At 41.6% G+C, this 20,073-nt stretch overlaps 1 long non-coding RNA gene across 2 annotated transcripts; it reads left to right on the forward strand.

Moving 5' to 3' along the window:
* Window positions 1-127: 127 nt before the first annotated feature.
* LOC133470621 (uncharacterized) lies at window positions 128-17,488 on the forward strand. Of its 2 annotated transcripts, none has more exons than XR_009786029.1 (6): window positions 128-208; window positions 2,490-2,551; window positions 13,825-13,949; window positions 14,019-14,220; window positions 15,854-16,066; window positions 16,170-17,488. It is a non-coding gene; the product is annotated as an uncharacterized LOC133470621 (long non-coding RNA). The 2 variants fall into 2 exon arrangements; XR_009786030.1 differs by having other exon boundaries at window positions 14,184-14,220.
* Window positions 17,489-20,073: the final 2,585 nt, after the last annotated feature.

Consider the following 20,073-nt stretch of genomic DNA (forward strand, 5'->3'; position numbering starts at 1 on the left):
TCGTTTTTTCTTCTTCTCCTTTTTCTCCTCATTGTTTTAATTCCTGGCGTGCAGCACGCGAGTCCATCCTCCCGTAAAAGGGCAAAACCCGCCCAAAGAAGCATGATTAATGAGCGCCGTTCACCTGAAGCTGGATCCACCTGCGGGATCTGCTCTCTCGGGGCTGCGCAGTCCTGCTGAGGCTGCTGCGCCGAAAACCCGGAAGACTGTAAGTTGTGCAGCATTTTATGACAATTATTAGCATTGAAAAGGTATTTTCAAAGATCGCATACGTGTTTGATGCAGTTTTATATGGAGTGTTTTAATGAACGTGGTGTTAAGTGTAAATAAGACGTCCTTTTTTTCTGTCTCCATGTGATAATCGTCTTCACATACTATTATTATTAGCGAAAAAGAAATACTGAAAAAAAAACCCAATATATTTGTTTTCACCTGCATTACTTTGTTATTTAATGGCCTGATAATGCTCTGAACAAATACATCATGAAACATTGATGGCACACCTTTATGAATGTATTTTTTTTGTTCTCTATATTTGGAGAGAAAACAGAAGCAAGTGAATGAATGAAGTGTAAAGTTTGGAAGATGATCTTATTACACGTGTTACTAACAAACAAACATAAAACAAACGTATTATACGTTTGTTTTATGTATTTACGATTTACTTTTTTAAAAACGACATTAGACAATTTCATATCTTATTTTCCATTTATTCTTTTTGTTTGTGTTAATTGAAGACGAACGAATGAAGTTATTTACATATATTGTTGACATTTTTTTTGAGAAGTCAAAGTACATTTGGAACAATGTTTTAATTGAATGTTTAAATCTTATTTAAGTATAATTAAAAACATACACGTAATGAGTAATCTTGACTCAATTTAACGTTAGCCAGCAGCATAATTTACATTAGAAAACACGCTGGTTCGTTCAGCAAGCATCCCTCATTCATTTCGTGGAAACTTGACAAACAATTAATTTGTTTCCATAAAAAAAAAAAATCTGAAAACTAAAATACATATTTAAACAATTACAAACAATGTAAAATATATAATGAAGGAATTCAAACAGCATTAAACATACGTTGAAAAAGTTACATATTATCTTTAGTGAAAAAAAACCACACGTTGCCCTCAGAAACTACTTTTAGGAAGTTTAGGCCTCAGTGAGTTCTCTGCGGGGTCCCGTGGAGCCGAGCAGAGTGAATTGGAAACGCAGCTGACCTCACAAAAGAAAGCCTCGGGTCAACCCACGGTCACACTTTGAGTTTGTTGTCACAGCACACACAGGCCCAAACAACAGACCACACTGGTCAAACAAGCACCAGAACAACAAGTCTCCAAAACACCATAGCAGACTGGATGCGAGATGTCCGAGAGAAACATTCTTTTAGTAACTTGGACTTCCAGAACATGAGCGATGCAGCCGATGGTTCCCATTAGGGTCGACGAATAAACACACGGACGATGACAGACGAACCATTAAAGCTCTGGAGGAGGACTGATTAAAGGTTGTCTTGCTCCGTTTTTTTTGGTTTTGTTTTTTTTGATGGACATTTCTATAGGACGAATCATTGATGTGGTTTGAACTCCGAGCAAACATTTGGGAACATATCTAATAAAATCAAAACAAAAACAAACAAAAAAAAAAACCAAACCTTTTTTTTTTTTTGTACACACATGGACCGTATTAGATTTCAGTGTAGACCAAGATTTTGTCTGAAAATGAAATACACTAGATTTAAAAGATGTTGAAATATATATTTGAGTCAAATTAAAAATTAAATTGGAGTTTTTTAATATTATTTAGAAAAAAAATGAATAAGCCTTGCAGCCATACCACCAAATGATTGACAACAAAAACCACTTAAATAGTCAAATGTCTTTAAACACTGCTCCATTTGTGCTAATTCATTATTTTAAAATATTTAGAAACATTTGTTTTGCATTTATCATTTTTTATTTTTTACATTGCATTTTTATTTGGCATTTTGCCACTGGCCACTTGATTAGGTACACCTCCACAAGCTAACGCGATCCCACTCCAAAGATGGAGATGTTGAAAAAAAAACATTTACAAAAACAAACGCCACTGCGGGGACAACAGTAACACAAAACTTAAATTATGACCTCGCTGACTTTGTCAATCAAAACCGAACATATATATATATATATATATATATATATATTTATCAGCACAATACTGTCTTACATTGTACCTAATAAAGTGGCTTATATTTATCTCTGATATTATCTCTCAGAATATTTGTTTCTTATATCATGTGCTATCTATCTATCTATCTATCTATCTATCTATCTATCTATCTATCTATCTATCTATCTATCTATCTATCTATCTATCTATCTATCTATCTATCTATCTATCTATCTATCTATCTATCTATCTATCTATCTATCTATCTATCTATCTATCTATCTATCTATCTATCTATCTAAAATATGTTTGCTCTTTATTTGTATCTCTTTCAGTATCAAGAGCGACAGTGACTCAATGCGCCGCCTGCTTGCTAAGTAGAAAACATACATGCAAGGTCTGTGTCTGTAGTCATCAAGGTCATGGTAATCCGCAAAGGTTGAAAAGAGGCAACTGGACTCTTCTTGTTTGTTCAACAAAACCGCAGGGTCATTCTACAAGGGTAGCGAGAAAAAAGCCCTTCTGTGTGTGTGCTTTTGCTTTGCACATGTGCTAGCTACAAATGGTAGTAGTTCATTATTAAAAAGTAATAACCCCAAGTCCCATGAAGTTGGGATGTTGTGTAAAACATAAATTAAAAACAGGATACAATGATTTGCAAATCCTTTTCAACCTATATTCAATTGAACAAGATCATTCATTCCAAAAACATGTTTCTTATGTGAATTGAAGACTCAAAATTGTCAGTGAGTGTGAAACATTAGTTTTTCTATATGAGCCCTGCAATTGGCTCGCAACCAGTTCAGGGTGTACCCGCGCCTCTCGCCCAAAGTCATCCATGACCCGAGTGAGGATAAGCGGTACAGAAAATGGATGGATGGCTACATGAGTCACGAATGCATGAATGAGTACGAGGATTTCCACACAATCGACATTATTGCGCCACATCACAGCTGTCAAAGCCAAAGCCCGGGGGCCAGATCCAGTCTGCTCACGCAAAGAAGGCGTGTCTACTTCGTTTCCTGCTCAATGCATTTGGAAAAAAATACAAAATACAAAAAGAAAAACTATGCCAGGAAAAGCCTACTAGAACAGCTCAGATTGTATCCAAGGTTAATCAGAGGCAATTTAAAAGGAGGCAGTCACTTCACTTTGAATGTGATTGGTTAATTCTGAACGCAGCCACACCCCAATTTAAAAAGGGTGTGGAGACTTATGCACCACATTATTTCATTTGTTTATTTGTATTTCCTGCATTTAGTTTATTTACAGGTTATAATCCAAAATTTTGAAATGATTTAGCTTGGCCTCATTTTTTTATCTTGCAAAAAACTGGCATTTGAACAGGGGTTTGTAGACTTTTTCTATCCACTGTACAGCTATATGATTTTTCCCAGTCATAGCAGTCATACGGCATAGCATAACTAAAATGTGACCGTGATAAAAATGAGTTTGACACCCCTGCAGCGCATCCTCACTTTGGAACTAAATCTCAATTGTAGAGGCCGATTAGATCATTGTCTTATGTTGCGAATGGAAGGTGCCGGAATAAACGTACGACCCAAAGTCTCTGCAGTCCTTCACGCTGCGTGAACAAGTCCACACGTCCAACCACAACAAATCTTCCAACTGCGGTCACCCACATTACTCTTGCTTACACACAGCTACTAGCAATAGAATACACGCAACATAAAGTTTTCCAGTCAAACAGTAGCAGACAAAAAAAAAAAAGAACAAGACCGAAGTCAGTCATCAGTGTTGTCGAGGTATTGGCACATGTGCCCCTGTTGTGATTGGCAGCCAAAATGAATTCCTCCATCGACAGACGTGCGTCTCCGTGTGCCGATAAAGGCGGCGAGCCTATAGAGCGATTGACAGCATGATGGAGGGAGAGACGGAGGAGAAGGCGATGACGGAGATGACATCATGTGACCGCCGGCTTGTTGAACTGCTGGACACCTCATTAGGTACACCTCCGCCATCTAACGAGCAGAAGTTTTGATACGGCTCTCGTATTGGATCGCTAATGTTTTGGCCTTGAAATGTTAGACGACCGCGGCGAAGTGTGAGCGAGCTTAGGTTTTAGAGGGTGATCGGCTTGTTCACAACTCACCTTGTAGATCATCCCGCGGTTCAGCCCGAGCTGGAGTCGTCTCTATGAAGCGGTCCTGCTTGGCCCGATGCAGCCACACAAAGACATGTGAAGAGAGAGGCCTCTTTATTATCAGGTTTGAGGCCCAGAGAGGCGAGAGGATGGGTAGAAGGGCTTCGGTCTCCAGCTCCATCCATCACACGCGTCCTGACCTTGGCTTGACCCAAACGTGGCAGCCAATGAGGCGCCCTCTTCCCCCTCCATACACTCGCGCACACACTTATCTGCCCACACATCCACACAGAAGGGATCGGGTGACACCGATTGGAGGTTGGACGCTCTTTGTGTCGGCCATCGCTCCTTCGTTTCTTTGTTTTTACATGACTAATGTGAGTAACAACACCTGACAAACAGGCTGTTCATCCTGTCTCCTCTCTCGGGCCCGTGGCCCCTCACACCCTCGGAGGAAAAGCCATGTGTCAAAAGCTTTGTCGGTCACAATACAAAACTGTAGCACGGTCCTCCATCCATCTCCATAGATTTCTATTGTGAGGAGACGACGTGTCATTTTGCAAGCAAAATGTTACAGAGAAGGAGAGGCCATTCAAGCAAAAAGGAGACACGGACAGAAGACATAATGCTGAGAAATGAAGCACTTGCTTTCTAAGGGCCACTAGGGGCTGGCTACTTTACGGGATCCAAAAAGGGGCTGTCCGCCATGGACTTTAGAATGACTACATCTCTTTCTTTGCTTGAGTTACCTTCGAAGCATTTCTTACACCAAACAGTGTTCACTTGTAATATTTCGCCTAAAATACAATAAAATGAGTCATTTCCAGTGTGACCTGATGTTCTGAACACACCCGTCACCTCCCTGCAGCTCTGCACTCTCATTCAAGCGTGGCCTTGCAGTTTAACCAATGCAAACAAACAAGTGGGTGGCATTATTGTTGCTATGACGACCTCTCAAACAATCTCAGAGTAAAGTTTCCGTTTTGTTAGGGAGCGATTGTGGGTTGCTTCGCCAGCAGTGTTAACACGATTACATAACCTGCGACCCTAGTGAGGATAAGCGGTACGGAAAATGAATGAATGAAGGTTACACAATTTAATTACAAAAATGTATGTGACTGTGATCTATGACATTACTGGGAGGGTTGGACAATCGTTGTGGCGGCTGACTTCTAGACTGGATTCTGTTTTGACCGCAGTTTTTATTACCATCACAAAACCCCCACAGCAATGTACTGCAGTTCCCCTCCAAGCCAGGGGTGTCGCTACGACTAGTATTGGCTAGGACGCCACAGAGTGGAATTTCCTTTGCATTTTGTGGCCATTTCCGCTAGCCGTTTTTACGTTCCTTTCCGTAACAAGGAACAAAGCAGCAACAATGGCGACCGTGGAACAGTGTCTGCTGGAACAAATGGACCTAGATGGCCAGATGATACGTTTAATTATGCTGCAAAATTGATCAAGAAGGCGGCGGTGTCGGGAAGGGGGAAGGCTGATCACGTCATCACAGCATGTGACTAAAACGGACCAATCACGAGAGACGATCTCCGGGGCGTTCTACGCGCAAGAGCAGTTTTTGCCGTGTGCGCGTCAAGTGACGCAGACGGGCGAGCGCGGGAGTAGCTGTTATATCTATATCTGCCTTTCGCCAGAAGGAGGGGCAGATACACACCAAATTCTCGTGACTTTTGTACACGTAATAAAATAAAAATGGCGGCCCCTGAAACACATGCTTCCAACACAGAACACTTCATATTCGCCTTGTCTGTCTGTCTAGTCTCCTATTTGTTGAATTCGTTTGGTGTTGCTTTGGGAGTTTGTATACAATATGTGGAGACATCTTGTGTTACTCATGTTTTTGTGCAATAGTCCAATTTGGGTATCGTGTCTCAATGGTCTGCTGCTGTACACCTTTGACCCATGAGTTGAGACTTCCTTAGACAGACAGCACAGTCATGTACCGTTATAACAACAGCTAAACTTGCCAGGGTTTTAAAGGAAACATACCTGCATGTGTGGATGTTTGTTTGTCCGTTTGTATGTTGGTGGACCACATCCTCGTCAATGGTCTCTATTATTTGCATTCTTGGGACTTGGATCTTAAATCAAACGTTAAAAACAGGCGACATTTATCAAGACTGGCACCAGAATGTAATGGATTTATGATTTTTTTTTACCAAAATGTGTTGCCAAAAGTTTTAAGGACGTAGACTGTGATTATTTAAATATATATATAATAGAGTGAAGGATTTTTCTTGCACAACACATCAAATATCATCAAATCTTTCCTTGGCAGACACCTACGATACTGTGCTTCCTCCAGTACATTTTGCCTTTGGTTACTTTATAAGGCTGTTAAACACACATAGCTGAACCATGGCCTCTGCCTCTAAACTGCAAAGCCAGCAGCACTCTTGTCAATAACACTCTGCAGCCTGTGCCAAGACTTTGATATGGAGGACCTGAGGCTTTGTTCTCCTGACGGCTGAAGTAGCACGTGTTGCCACGTAGCCCCAAGGCCGTAATTGCTAACATATCGTGGAGAGAAAAAAACCCCACAGAGTACTACAGTGGCTTACTTTACACACAGATACAAGGCCCCGGGCAGAAAAGAGGTTAAGATTAAATGTCTTCATGTTAGAGAGTGTTTATGGTGTGATTGTCAGGATGTTTGAGCTCACCTGAGGACCACCTGTCTGCTCTGCGCACAGCAAGAGCAATGGCGCTCACATGCGTTGTGACACAATGGAAACACAATCTAGGAGGGATTAGGCAGCAATTTGTGTGTTTACTGGCACAAAATGGGATGGCTCAACTTTTTATGGTTGTTAAGAAGAGGTGACATACTCGCTTATGCACAAATTAATCCTGCAGAAATCAGAGGCAGGCAGTAACGAGCTACATTATACGCTCCATTTTCGCAAGTAACATTTGGGATAAATTGTACTGGTCAGAGTAGTTTTAATGCAACATACAGTATTTTTTGTAGCTTTAAAAGGGCTCCTCCTCAAAAATCAAATCAAATCTCCCTTTACAAAAAATAATAATGATCAGTGTTGAGTAATACTTCATTTCAAAGTTCATAATGATTGGTGTAATCTGCTTCAAAGCTGTTTCTAATACTTGGTCCAAAAATCTGCTGGCAATCAGTTGCCTTTCATGAGCTATATGATACCAGTAATGACACACAATTGTCAAGCCGCTGTGTATTTTAAAGCAGGTTGTGTTGCGATTGAAAGAGATGTTTCAGTGACAGGTGAGAGGCTCAGCAGTGTAATTGTAAGCCTCTGGTTCGTCCACGCCCTGAAGCGCATCCCACTGTGGGAGAATGAGAAGCGCACTGAAACTATGCACTGATAGACTGACTTGCCTGTCCCCTTCAGGCAAGGACCAGTCGAGATTTGCATCTCACAGAAGCAATCTGCGCAAATCCAGACAAATTGATGTGAAGTGGAGTCTTTCAAATGCTTTATCTGTGTCAACAAACACTTCTATATTCTGCAGCGTCAAGTGAAAAAAAAAGCCCCTTATAGTACACGTTAATGAGACGCTGATATCAGTGAACAGTGATGCTGATAAAAGTGTAACTGTGGCACACTTTGTTCATCTTCTACAAATATTGTTACACTCTTAGTGAACAATATATGCTTGCGTTCTGATAAAGACCAGTTGATAAGACCGATACAACTCTTGTCGTCTCTGTGCTTTGCAAAAAAAGATTAGCCCAGTAGTATGTTGGCTTAGTTTAGCACTTCTGCTGTTTTCTGCTGGTTGCCAGGCAACTACTTGGTAACAAACACATATCGCGCAACACTGGTGTGGTCCTTCCGAGGTTGAACAGTAAAGCGTTGGAACTATATACAAAATCACATTTAAAAAAATAAACACAGAGGAGGCCTTTTAAAGCTACATGAGTTGCATTATGGGAAATTTACCATTTAGCTTATGGTTTTTGCCATTAAAAAAGCATGACACTAGGTTGAACGTTTTAAAAAGAAAATGTTTTCACTATAGTGTCGTACAAAAATACACAATTGTTTGATCTCATTGCAGGGAGTATCCGCATTCCAAAATACAAACAGTTAGAAGAATATATGCCTTTGCACTTACAAAATGTATTCAATCCTAGAGTGGCTCCAACTATCGGAGACAAATTCCTTGTGTGTTTCTTGGACATACTTGGCAAAATAAAGATGATTCTGATTCTGATATTAACCTCATCTAATCTTATCGAGGATAAGAGAGTCGACCTTGTTCCTCCCTCTCGCTGATATTGTATTATCATTTTGCTGTGAGTTGCAGATTTCTATGGTTGGGGGCGGAGGCGCCATTCGCATAAGGCAGATGATAACTGCCTATTGGTGTGCATATACAGTGTATGACCTCACCTAACGGGCAGACACTATTTGGAAGCAGCCATGAGGCTGATTCCCTGTATGCAAGTTTTTATGAAATTGTAATAATTGTCATTATTCTCAGTGCTTGTCCTGTATCTTGTCTACTAAAGAGCTAACATTTTTCCCTCGACACAAACTATATTATTTGAGGTGATTTCCATGACATCTCAGTGGGACTACTACTGTGTGTAAACTGGGTGCTGACGTCTCCCATTCACTCCACACGTTCACCTGCATGCAGCTTGGACAGTGGGCCTCGTCTACACCCCCTCCTCTTCCTCCCCAGTGGTCGTTATCGTTCCAACCCCATAGAGACTCCTCCAATGACAGCACTTGTCTATAACATCGCCATCACGGCTCATGTATCTGTGTGTGTGGTGGGGGAAGGGGGTAGGGGGTAGGGGGTAGGGGGTAGGGGGCGATCGTGCACATGTTTGCCCTGTAATGACAGCGGCTGTCTATAACGGCTCGGCCTGGCAGGGATCATTCGGTCCACCCTCTCTCCCGCGTCCGCTGTCTGGTGGTGTCACCAATGTCCGTGTGGACGATGATGTGATCTTTAGTCCCCTCTGCGATCTATAGACTGGCATTTGGCTCAGGGAGCATCCCCAGGCGCTGACATGCATGCTAAACTTGGAGCACTTCTGCCGATATCCTTCCCCCCACCCCCGGCTCAACAATCTCCTCCAAGAGGAAGTTAACGCCAGACGCGGCAATATTGTGACATGCAGCATTAGATAGGAAAGTGGCAGTTAGCCACTGAAGTTCGCATCTCTCTGGAGGAAAGGATGACCTCTGTGTGGAGCCAGATCTCATTCAGTATGATTTTGTACAAAATGTAGTGAACAGTGATAAAACACAGCTGACAGACAGAACTGTGCAAATTTACAAGCCATAGAGTTATTTGTCAGAACACAACAATAAATCACACAGAAAGTGAATGCATTCCAAAATGCAAATGATTTAATGTGACCTTCCCTTAACACATTTATTCCTTCCATACAGTATCCTAGTGAAATAGTATGCACCGTAATGTATCTCAGGCCCAGTCCCCTGGTATCCAACTCGGGTGGGGGGGATGGGGGGGAGACCCATATACAGTATAATAGTCTTACACATGAATCTATATTATGTAACTTCATGCATGCATGCATGAGTAACTCATCAAGTCTAATTCATATTTATTCGAATGGACATGTATTGTAATTCGGCTAAAAAAATAAGTCTGGGGCTCATGGATGAGCCTTCATATCGTGTTCATCTACCTTGTATTTTAGTGCAGAAGACCGCTACGTTACAAAAATACATGATGCACTGATGATGACTACTTTGCACTGACGGAGAATATACCGAGAGCATATTCATCCTAATGTGACCCTCAAGTCCCTGTGTGGCTTGTTGTATTATCATATTAGCATTCTTCAATGCTCCGTGTTTTTGATCACTAATGAAGGCTTAAATGCTCTTTGGCGTATGTGTTCTCAGTGGTGCGCGTGGTCCGCAGGGAGCGCCTGTGTCCTGTCCTGCATTGATGCCATCACGCTCGCATCTGCATGCTTGACAGCTCAGACCTTCTCTCATCCTCACGCAATCTCCCTTCCTTTATCATCTTCTTCTCTCAATCTACTTGTGCTCTACTGCAATCCCCTGTCACCTTCCATTACCGTTTGTCTCTTCTCATTTTCTCTTCCAGTCCTTTTCGCTGCCTTGCCCGCTCTCTGGCTTTGGGTCAATATGGCATTATGTTGAGGATTCAGTGGTTGTACTTCCTAGATAAACACCCTGTTAGCAGGATTATCCCTGTTGTCCTAACAATGTAAACCCAGGATTAGGCCCTACTCTCCAGGGACGCAAGTACGTGTGCGTGTGTGGGTGTATTTGTGTGTTGTTGTCGTCGTCTGTAAAACCTGATTTAGAGAAACACTGAGGACCTGTTATTTCTCTGAACATAGACAGAACTATAAGAATAGTGCAAACCAATTTGCATTGCGACCAGACCAAGAAGTTCAGGGACTAATCACATGATTCACTACAGCCTAAAAGGCTCAATTTACAGTATATATTAGGAGAGATGTCTTATATTATTACTAATAAGTAAATAACCTTATCTAAAATTATCATGTATAGCACAGTTAAAGATACTGTATATTTGGGTAATGTACAATGTGTTCCTCATACGCATTTTATCTGGTGAATACTGCACTCATTGGCGACATCATCTATTGCATCGTCTGCCTTGGCCAGGTGGGTGGTGATGGAGAGACTGAATAGAGGGACAGAGGGTAGATAGAGAGAGAAAAATGGACAGAGGGGTTGAGCAGCTGGGGTAGGGACAGGAGAACAACGGGCACAACAACAGCCGCAACGACGACGATAGCGGTCCGTTCCCAGGGAGTACATCCCGAAGCGGCGAGCAACAGCCACAGGGGGGGGGAGAGAAACAGGTTAGCAACATACAGGTTAGTAACATACTGTACTACACGGTTGGTGATGAGATGAGAAGAACAGCGAGAAGAGGAAGGTAAGCTCGTTGCATCAAGGGAGGCCCCCCGCAGTCCGGGCCTATGGCGGCAAAACTAAGAGTTGAGCTGAATTCTTGATGAAGCTCTCATGTTAGAGTGTGCAAGTGTCTTCTTTCCTTGTTATCTAAACACGTGAGTCATGAAGCATTTTTCCATGTTAAAATGTTTTATGGGTGCTATTTAAGTAGGAATATTCTTTTTTTTTTTTTTTTTTTGGCGAGATGGACCAGGTGAATGAGGTTTGAGCTGCAAAGGAATGAAGGTGTGCGAGAGAGTGAAGAAGGAGTTGGGTGAAGTTCTTTGGAGCTGGCTGTGGTGGCGATTGAAAGGCCAAAGGTGAGCCCCCCTCGTGTTATCTGCCGTACCGCAGGGGCAGTCACGACCGGGTCAGCGGAGGTTCAGGTGTCAGCGAGCGACGGCTGACTGACGAGACCAAGTGGGACCTCTCCCCGAAAACTCCGTCCCGCTTGGACCTTTCATCCTTCCTTCCCTCCCTCTCGCCGTCATTCCTCCGTGACCCGTCCCGCCCTCCCTTCAGACTTCTCTTTACTCTGGGTCGAACCGCACAACTTCAACCTTGTCATCCGCTCATCCTTTCTTCCCTCCTCCCCCCTCCTCACCTTCTTCTTCACCCCGAAAACTAAACATTACCACAGGCTTTCACTCAGCGGGTCGGCCTGACTGGGGCAGCTCTCTGTGGGGTTGCACGTCTTCAGTCCGCACACACGCACATGTTGAACATACAGTATTTCATAAAAGTTAGTACACACGTCACATTTTCTATTTATTCAATTACAAAACGGAAGAAATTATAATTTGCTACAATGTAGTCAGTGTACAGCTTTTCTTTTTTTTTTTGCCCCTTCAAAATAACTCAGCACAGCACTTACTGTCTAAACATCTGGCAACAAAAGTGAGTACACTCCGAAGTGAAACTGTCCAAATTGGGCCTAATTTGCCATTTTCCCTTTCTTGGTGTCACGTGACTCATTTGTATTACAAGGTTTCAGGTGTGAATAGAGAGCAAGTTCAATATGGCACGGGTACACACACACACACACACACACACACACATATATATATATATATATATATATGTACCCACGAACCTTGTGAGGATAAGCGGCTCAGAAAATGGATAGATTTATATGTATCTATACACACACAGTTTTTTTTGTTTTTTTTAAGGCAAAACCAAAGATAAGGAGCCTTTGTACAAAAGGGGCCTTTTCCTTGTCCCTTGGTCATAAGGTAAAGATTGAACTCTATGAGCACCTATGGAGCAGCAACGTACACGGATTGTTACTGACTCGAGGGCAATTGTTGAATCACTGTTATTGAATCTGTTAACACCCACGGATCTATTACGGCCATTTTGTGCTATACGAGACACTGCAAGTTGTATTTATTGCAGCTTTAACGCCGATACGACGCTTCCAAATCTGCCCGTGCAGCCACTAAATCAATGTGATGTACCTATTTATGTTGTTGGATAGCATTATAGCCTTACATATTGCTACTTCTGGGAATGCTTCAGCTGTCCAATTCATCTTCCACGACTGTTTTCTAATTACGACACCCAAGAATTAAAACATGTGAGCTCTCCAAGGTTAGAATCCTTGCTTCATAACATGGGACAGTTTGCAAGTTATTGACTCCTTTTGAGCCAGTATGCAGCCATAGCTCATAGATTAAACACAGCTGATCGCAGTGTCAGTAAAAGATAAAGAAAATTCAGCTATTATTCATCACCGTAGCAACAATGCTGAGAAGTACAACACAACATTTAATTTAAACAGCAGGAAAGCTAGACAGTGAAGATTTATTTTACACACATAACTTTAAAACTAAACAAGCTTAATTGCACCAGAGGCATGATTTAGGTTAAACGCTGTTCTAGAAAAATGTTTTGACAAAGTTAAGCATGTTAATAATTATGATATATGCTAGGGAAATAACATGCTCAAACACGCAAACTTTAACTGCTTTGTCAAAAGTGATTACTTTTTCATTTTTATTTTTTAAAGTGTACCCGTATTTTAGTATTTGGACATTAGGTACTGTAGGTAATGCAGTATTTGCAGTGTTTCTAATATTTTCCTCCGGTCATGCACTTCAGTTGAATCAGATAAAGGAACACTTCTTAGTGGGATGCAGGTCTGCACCTTTGCAAACTACAACCACAATAATAAACATATTGCTACATTAATACCGCAACCTCACTGACAGTGTCAGTTAAAATCGATAATTACAACTTTAATATCAGAATTATTGATGCAACTCACTGGAATTGGAACCGCATGTGTCATAGGTGGAGTTCATCAGCGAAGTCAGTAATGTTTAATGAGAGTGTAGTTAAATCAAATGCTATCAGAGCGTTTTACTTTTTTGATTAACTGCGGTATCACTAACCTACTATGATTAATGTTTATTTTTTATTTTTTAGAAAGCAATAAAAAAACACAGCAAGTTAAACAAAAAAAGAAGATTCCAGTTAGCTCGATTCAACCTTTGTGGATTAGCACGAGTTGGTTGACTGAAAATCTACACGGACATAAAGAAAAATTAGGACACTGGGTTCAAAATAGGTTCTCACGTTTGTTACTAAATTGTCTTTTTTTTTTGCCTCATCTTTTTGTCACATTAGGCAACAGTAGCCTGCAGTCTTGGACTCCACTCTGAGTGTGCGTCTTCTCATCACTCTCGAACTCCCTCGTCATGGCTGCTATACTGCCCGAGGACCTGAAGACAACCACACAAACGCGCCTGCAGGTATGCACACTCGCACATTGGCAGGTGCAGCCTGTGTAGCTTTTCATTAACTTGTCTCGTACAATCAAGGTCTGTCAGAGAGAGTGACATGGAGAGAAAGAACACGGGAGGAAATGGAGTCTTCACAGATATGGCCGTGTTGTTGTAGCTGCATCGAAAATGGAACTTCCTTCTCCTGTCTGATAACATTGTTTCTGACTTTTTTTTTTGTCTCGTTGCTCCTGCACCGTCCAGCGTTCACGGCCAGTACGTCAACGACACATGAGTACAGGTGAGGAAATGTTACAGTGCTTTGGGTGATGTGCATTCTACGCTGTCAACTCATCAAATTGTTAAAAAAAAACACACCACATAATTTTTGCTCTACAAAGAGAATCAGAATCAGAATCAGAATCATCTTTATTTGCCAAGTATGTCCAAAAAACACACAAGGAATGTGTCTCCGGTAGTTGGAGCTTTGGAGCAAAGTTGGAACTTTGCTGCAAGAGGCGGACATATTTAAGTCACCAGCTCATCCTGTATTTAATCACGCTGTCTTTTACCACACCGGCCAAGTGACAATGCAAGACAACAACAATAACAATTAAAAATATGTTCAACACAAATAAAATCAGATGTGGTCGTTATAATAAAACATAGAGATTTAATTTGGATTATTTAGAAAGTCTCCATCAAGGGCTTTACTATGATGTATGAATTGATATGTTTTGTTCCACATAGAATGTTTTTTTTTATCACATTACTAGTTAATATTGAACTGAAGTGCTCCTTCTTAAGGTTGAGGTTAATTGCCACCAAAAACGAATCAACTGAGAATAGCGGCTGCTAACTTTCTATATGGACACCAAGAATCAAGACAATCAGATAAAAACTGCCGCAGGATTTTTCTGGTTTCCATTTTAGCTCCTTTGTCCTTACAGCTCGTCACAGACTTCAAAACGGCATATGACCTGATGGGATTTGTTGCAAACTGACTTTTGAGTAACCCACAAACAGCAACATGCCTTGTCAGTCAAGATATTTCTTCACTTGCCGTTTGTAGGAATATTGACAGTACTTTTTTATATAGCCATTGTTTATGAAATATATCTGACGGCGAATTTTTGGGGATGAGGTGAGCGGCTTCGCTAAAAGTTTAAGGGAAGATATTCTAATAAGCGAGTCTTTACATAGCAGCTGCTCAATAAGGCCAACTGGTGTCACAACATTCAGGTAGGAATGTGTGTGCGTTTGCACGTGTGTGTGTGTGTGTGTGTGATACGGCATCTTTTGTTCTTTGTCTTCATCTTCTGTTTACTTTTCGCTTCTTTTTCCATCTTTATGACGCTTGTTTCGGTTTATGTCCGCTTGCTGTGGAAATGCCGTCGCTGTCTAACACATACAAGAATCACATGTGGGGCGCCGGCGTCTTGACGGGGTGATCTGCCGGTCAATCGGCTGTATTGATTATTGGGACAGCAGAGGTTGGTGGAGCGGCAGCAGTAATTAGGGCTTTTTGGTGTGGATTAGCCGAAAGAAAAGGTCACCTGCTCAACATTGGTGGCAGGACCACTGGCAGTGACAGGGGAGGGTGGGGCTGTGGAGGCGCCTGTGCGAGTGTGTTTATGCCCCGCCATTGATAGGGTCACATATACTGTACAAGGAAATATACTACTTCTTACAATCGGGCATCATTTTAGCCATTGCATCAGCCAGCAAGGCTATATACTTTTAGAAAACCTGACCTACTATATTTAGAACCTAAATTCTTATATTTGTTCCATAAAATTGTAGTCATCTATTCCCAATAGCCTTTTCTCTTCTTCGGAGCATCTCTAGGCAGAACTTCTTCCAGTACATGTACTGTATGTGGATTTTCAAAATTGTAATGGTATTAATTGTAATTTTTTTTTTTGTCCAATCAGATTTCAGCTTCCTTGTGTTGCCACGTCAATCAAATCTGCCCTGGGCCTTCAGAATCAGCAGTACTGGCCAATGTAACTTCTTTAGCAAAGGGACTGTTTCTTTAACCAATCAGATTTTAAAGCTGACCTCGAAAGGCCAGTGAGATGACCCTCGATGATGTCAGCAATTTTCCATCTTTTGACTGGTTGGGCAGAGCAAGCCAAGTTCGCCGAGTAAAACAAAGCAATTTGCACATATTAATACATTTCATAATTAGCATCTCTGCTGAGTATGATGTATTTGATCTAATATCTATTTTTTTTGTCATGTTATTAGATATTGATTCTGACCTGCTCCAGATGATGTACATGGCAACGTTGCATGCTCATGGGTTACTGCTGTGACACTTAAAAAAGCGCTACAACCTTACGCTCACCGTGCTAGCACTTCGACGTCTTTGTGAGCTCACAACCCTCTCGAGCTGTGATGACACAAACAGGACAAAGGAGCTGCTGCGGGATACACACTATCTTTCTTTCTTTCTTTTCTTTTTTTTTTTGCATGGCTTTGTCAAAAAGAAAAATCTGAATTTTCTGCTCAGAGAGAAAGAAAGCACCAGGGCAGGATTTTCATGCGGAAAACTCTACAGTTAACCCCCGCTATGTCACAGTTCGTCTTTTGCAGATTTTTAAGCAATCATTTTGTTACGGATGTAGAGTTGCATGCCTTTAGTTTGGTGCCACGTTGTGCCGCAACATGCCAGAAAGTATTGCATTAGAAGACATGCAGTGGAACAGAAGTAGAAGAAGTAGAGCACGAAGAAGAGGCAGAGAGGTCACCAACTCAACTCCAGTAATAGTTATTGTTTCCACAGAGCAGAAGAAAATATTTCCCTATAGGTAATTTTGTGTGCTATTTTTGTATGGTTTGCTGCTCTGTATGCATTAAAGTAGCAGTTGTTTGAAGGTTCATAATTATCGTAACAAAGATGCCAATTTACCTTTGCTCATATGTGGTGTTTTGCACAATACCGTTAGCATTAAGCTAGTGGACTTCCATTATTATATGGTGTGACTGAATATTTTTGGTGTTTAAATATAGAGTCTTTAATTCTCTTTTATTTATGTACCAGTTTTATAGTAAATTTCAACTGGGAGTCTCAAGTTAACAACTTGAAGCAAGCACACGTTGCCTCTTATCCCATAGTCTCAATTTATTGCAGATCTGGTGCTAAGGAATACTTTAAAAAGTGTATTCCAATAAGTGTAAATGTGTTTTAATACGTTTAAATATGTTTAAGGTGTGTGGGAGGGGTAAAATTATAGATTTTATTTTTAATATGGTCTATTTTTCGAAGCAATAAAGGGGTTCGCTGTCATGGAAATGATTAAAGCTCAGACAATGTTCTGTTGACTGTTTTTTAATTGATATTTTTGCATCATATGCTGCTGATAGATTGATTTACTTGCATCCTTTTTGAACATATTCCAGTTGAGCGTAACGATCGCTGTGTCCCACATAATATATGTTCACACCATGTGGAACCAATTGTTTCCCAATAAAAGAAACAAAAAAAACCCCAGCAATGTGGATGATTAAGAAGGTGTCTGCTTGTGTGCGTTTATGGAGTGTCAGCTCCTCTGCAGCGGTTTAGAATGAGGCAGCAGCAGCAGCTGTGGAACATTCGGCAGCTCCAACTGCAAAGCTGCAGCACCCCTAGCGGCAGCCATGCAGAAGAGACCCCGCATGTCTGCAAAAATAAACCAGACATGAGGAGACAAGTGCTGATTGAGAGAGCTCATATGCAAGTGTTGCTTTGTGTGGCCCGTGACCCAAGCGTTAGTGTGCGAGGGAGGGCCCGCAAAAGTTGCGTGACCTTTCCAAGTTCTTTCTGTCACGTCATCATACCTCGTGTGTAAAGAAATAATCTCGCACTGTGTTTTGTCTCTTGCAACATATGAGACGCCGTGCATGACTTTAAATGCCGGCGCAAGTCACACGCCAGCAGAGGTTTTAGGAAAGTGTTGTGTGACAATAACGAAGAGGGGAGCTGGAAACAAACAAATGCGGGCTAAATAAACCCTCGTGAAAGGTGGACAGTCGACGGTGAAAACTGCTGTAAAAATGAGAGCTCATGAATAACTTTTCAGTTTTTCTATCAAATGCGATGAGGTCTGTGATGAAGAATCTCACTTGATATACATGTTTCCCGTTATGTGGGCTATCAGCATAAAAACATATATCTTTCCCACAAAATAATCAGCACGACATATTGTGGTCTATGAAAAAAACAAAACAAAACATTCAACTGCATTCGCCAGCTGTCAAGTGCTAGTTAGCCAATTAGAAGCAACCCCCATTCTTTGTAACGCGAGTTAAAAGATGTAATGTGTACATGTGCTGAACAGCTTCTAAGTATGTTTAAAATCAGCATGCAAGGCGATAGCGTCATTGGACACGTTCTGCCGTTTAGTAAACATGACGTCGTTTAACCCTTTACAGTGCATTCATTGAAATACTGCTTGACTGAGAGAAATGACATTGTTCAAATCCCTGCACTTCAATCTAAAGTCTCTTAGAGCAAATATGGTTCCTTCCATGATGAAAGTGTTTACAGACAAACGTAACAAATGTGTTCCTGTCATCTACATGCAAAAGCTGAGCTGCTTAAAGGTTGAGGTTACAATCATTAAAAAACGGATGACTTTTTGTTCTATTTCTCAAAACAGTTGCTATGACTTGACTGCAATACATGATAAATATGATCTGTGAAGAAAATCTGCCATTTCTGGCCCCCTCTTGTACCTCTAATTTGATATAGAAGAACCCACCACAGCCTCGTAAAAAAAATACAACTTCAAACTGATAACATTTAGTGGTCAGTGCGAGGCTGCGGGGGAGCGGCGTGATTGCGAGACAAATGACTGACACCTCGTTTGTTATGCCTTCTTTCTCTTATTGGTTGCTTTTCCTCAGGCACGGTAGTTTCTTTTATATTTAATTAGAGGCCCAAGGCGGGGCCACAGACAGAAGATTTTTCTCCACATCGTATTTATGTATAACTGTCAATCGAGATGAAAGTTTTAACAAATATGAAACGCATAATATTGGAAACTTTCCCTTTAAAAGCTTCTCAAGATTTGATTTGATTTTTTTAAGTAAAACACAGTTTGCGTGTGAAAAAAGCCCAAATGTTATCAAAATGTTGATGTTTTTAAAAATACTGTGTACATGTTGACATGGCCTTGAGCAGTCAAGCTTGATTTGTTGACATCACAACAATTTTGGAGCCGACCGCGGTGTAAGAAGGCACTTCAGAAACATGATAGCTAAACCTAAAAATGTACTTAATGCAAGTTAACCTAAAAAGCCGAACTAACACAATGCATTGTAAAGACCGTAGGTTATAACGCACTACGGCAGGAACGTAGACAGAACAACCACGCTCGAGCTGGGCTCGTACGTTGTAGAGTTCACCAGAGGGTCAAAAGTGTCACCATATACATCACAGCTGTAGCAGAACAGCACACACTGTTGCCATAGTGATCGGCCATTTTTTACCCCCACTGTGCTAAGCCAAACAGTAGTGTGCGCTCAGATACGACAAAGCACAAAACCGAATTGTGTGCTCTGGCCCAATGCGTGTGTTGTGCGTTCAAAGTGTTTATTTGGCCAGGTGCGTCTGCTTTACTTGCAGAAGATTCGCTGAAGGTGTTTGCAGTGACTATCTGTGCTCTCAGCTGCATGTATGTGTAAGGAAACGTAACAATGAGGCCCCGCGCAGCATGACAAAACAGGCAAAACGATCAGTGTCGCGAGCTCCGCCGAACATAATCAGGCTGTGCTAGATGAGCTCGCCGATTCGGGAACGCGAGTCTTCCGATTAAAAATGCACACGGCGGGCGCTTCATCACCGGCGAAACAAAGCCGCCCTGCCTGTCCCACGTGTTCCAGCATCGCCATGGAAAAAGCTTGTTTCCTTGGCAACAAAACTGGCTCTCTTTTGTCACAGGAATGAGGGGAGGAGAAGGAGGAGGAGGACAGACACTCCACATTGACCTCCACCTGACCTCTATGCAGACATATTGCTTTCTGCTTTACTGGAGGGTGCATTATGATGGCTTGTTTCTCTACCTGAGCTGAAAAATTCCCTTCCCAACTATTATGTTTTGATTTGACGTGGACAAGCCGTAATGGACGCGAACAATGTTTCCGTCACAAAACATAACAGAGCAGGTCC

This window comes from Phyllopteryx taeniolatus, chromosome 21, assembly GCF_024500385.1.
Source record: "Phyllopteryx taeniolatus isolate TA_2022b chromosome 21, UOR_Ptae_1.2, whole genome shotgun sequence".
In the NCBI taxonomy this organism is placed as follows: Eukaryota; Metazoa; Chordata; class Actinopteri; order Syngnathiformes; family Syngnathidae; genus Phyllopteryx; species Phyllopteryx taeniolatus.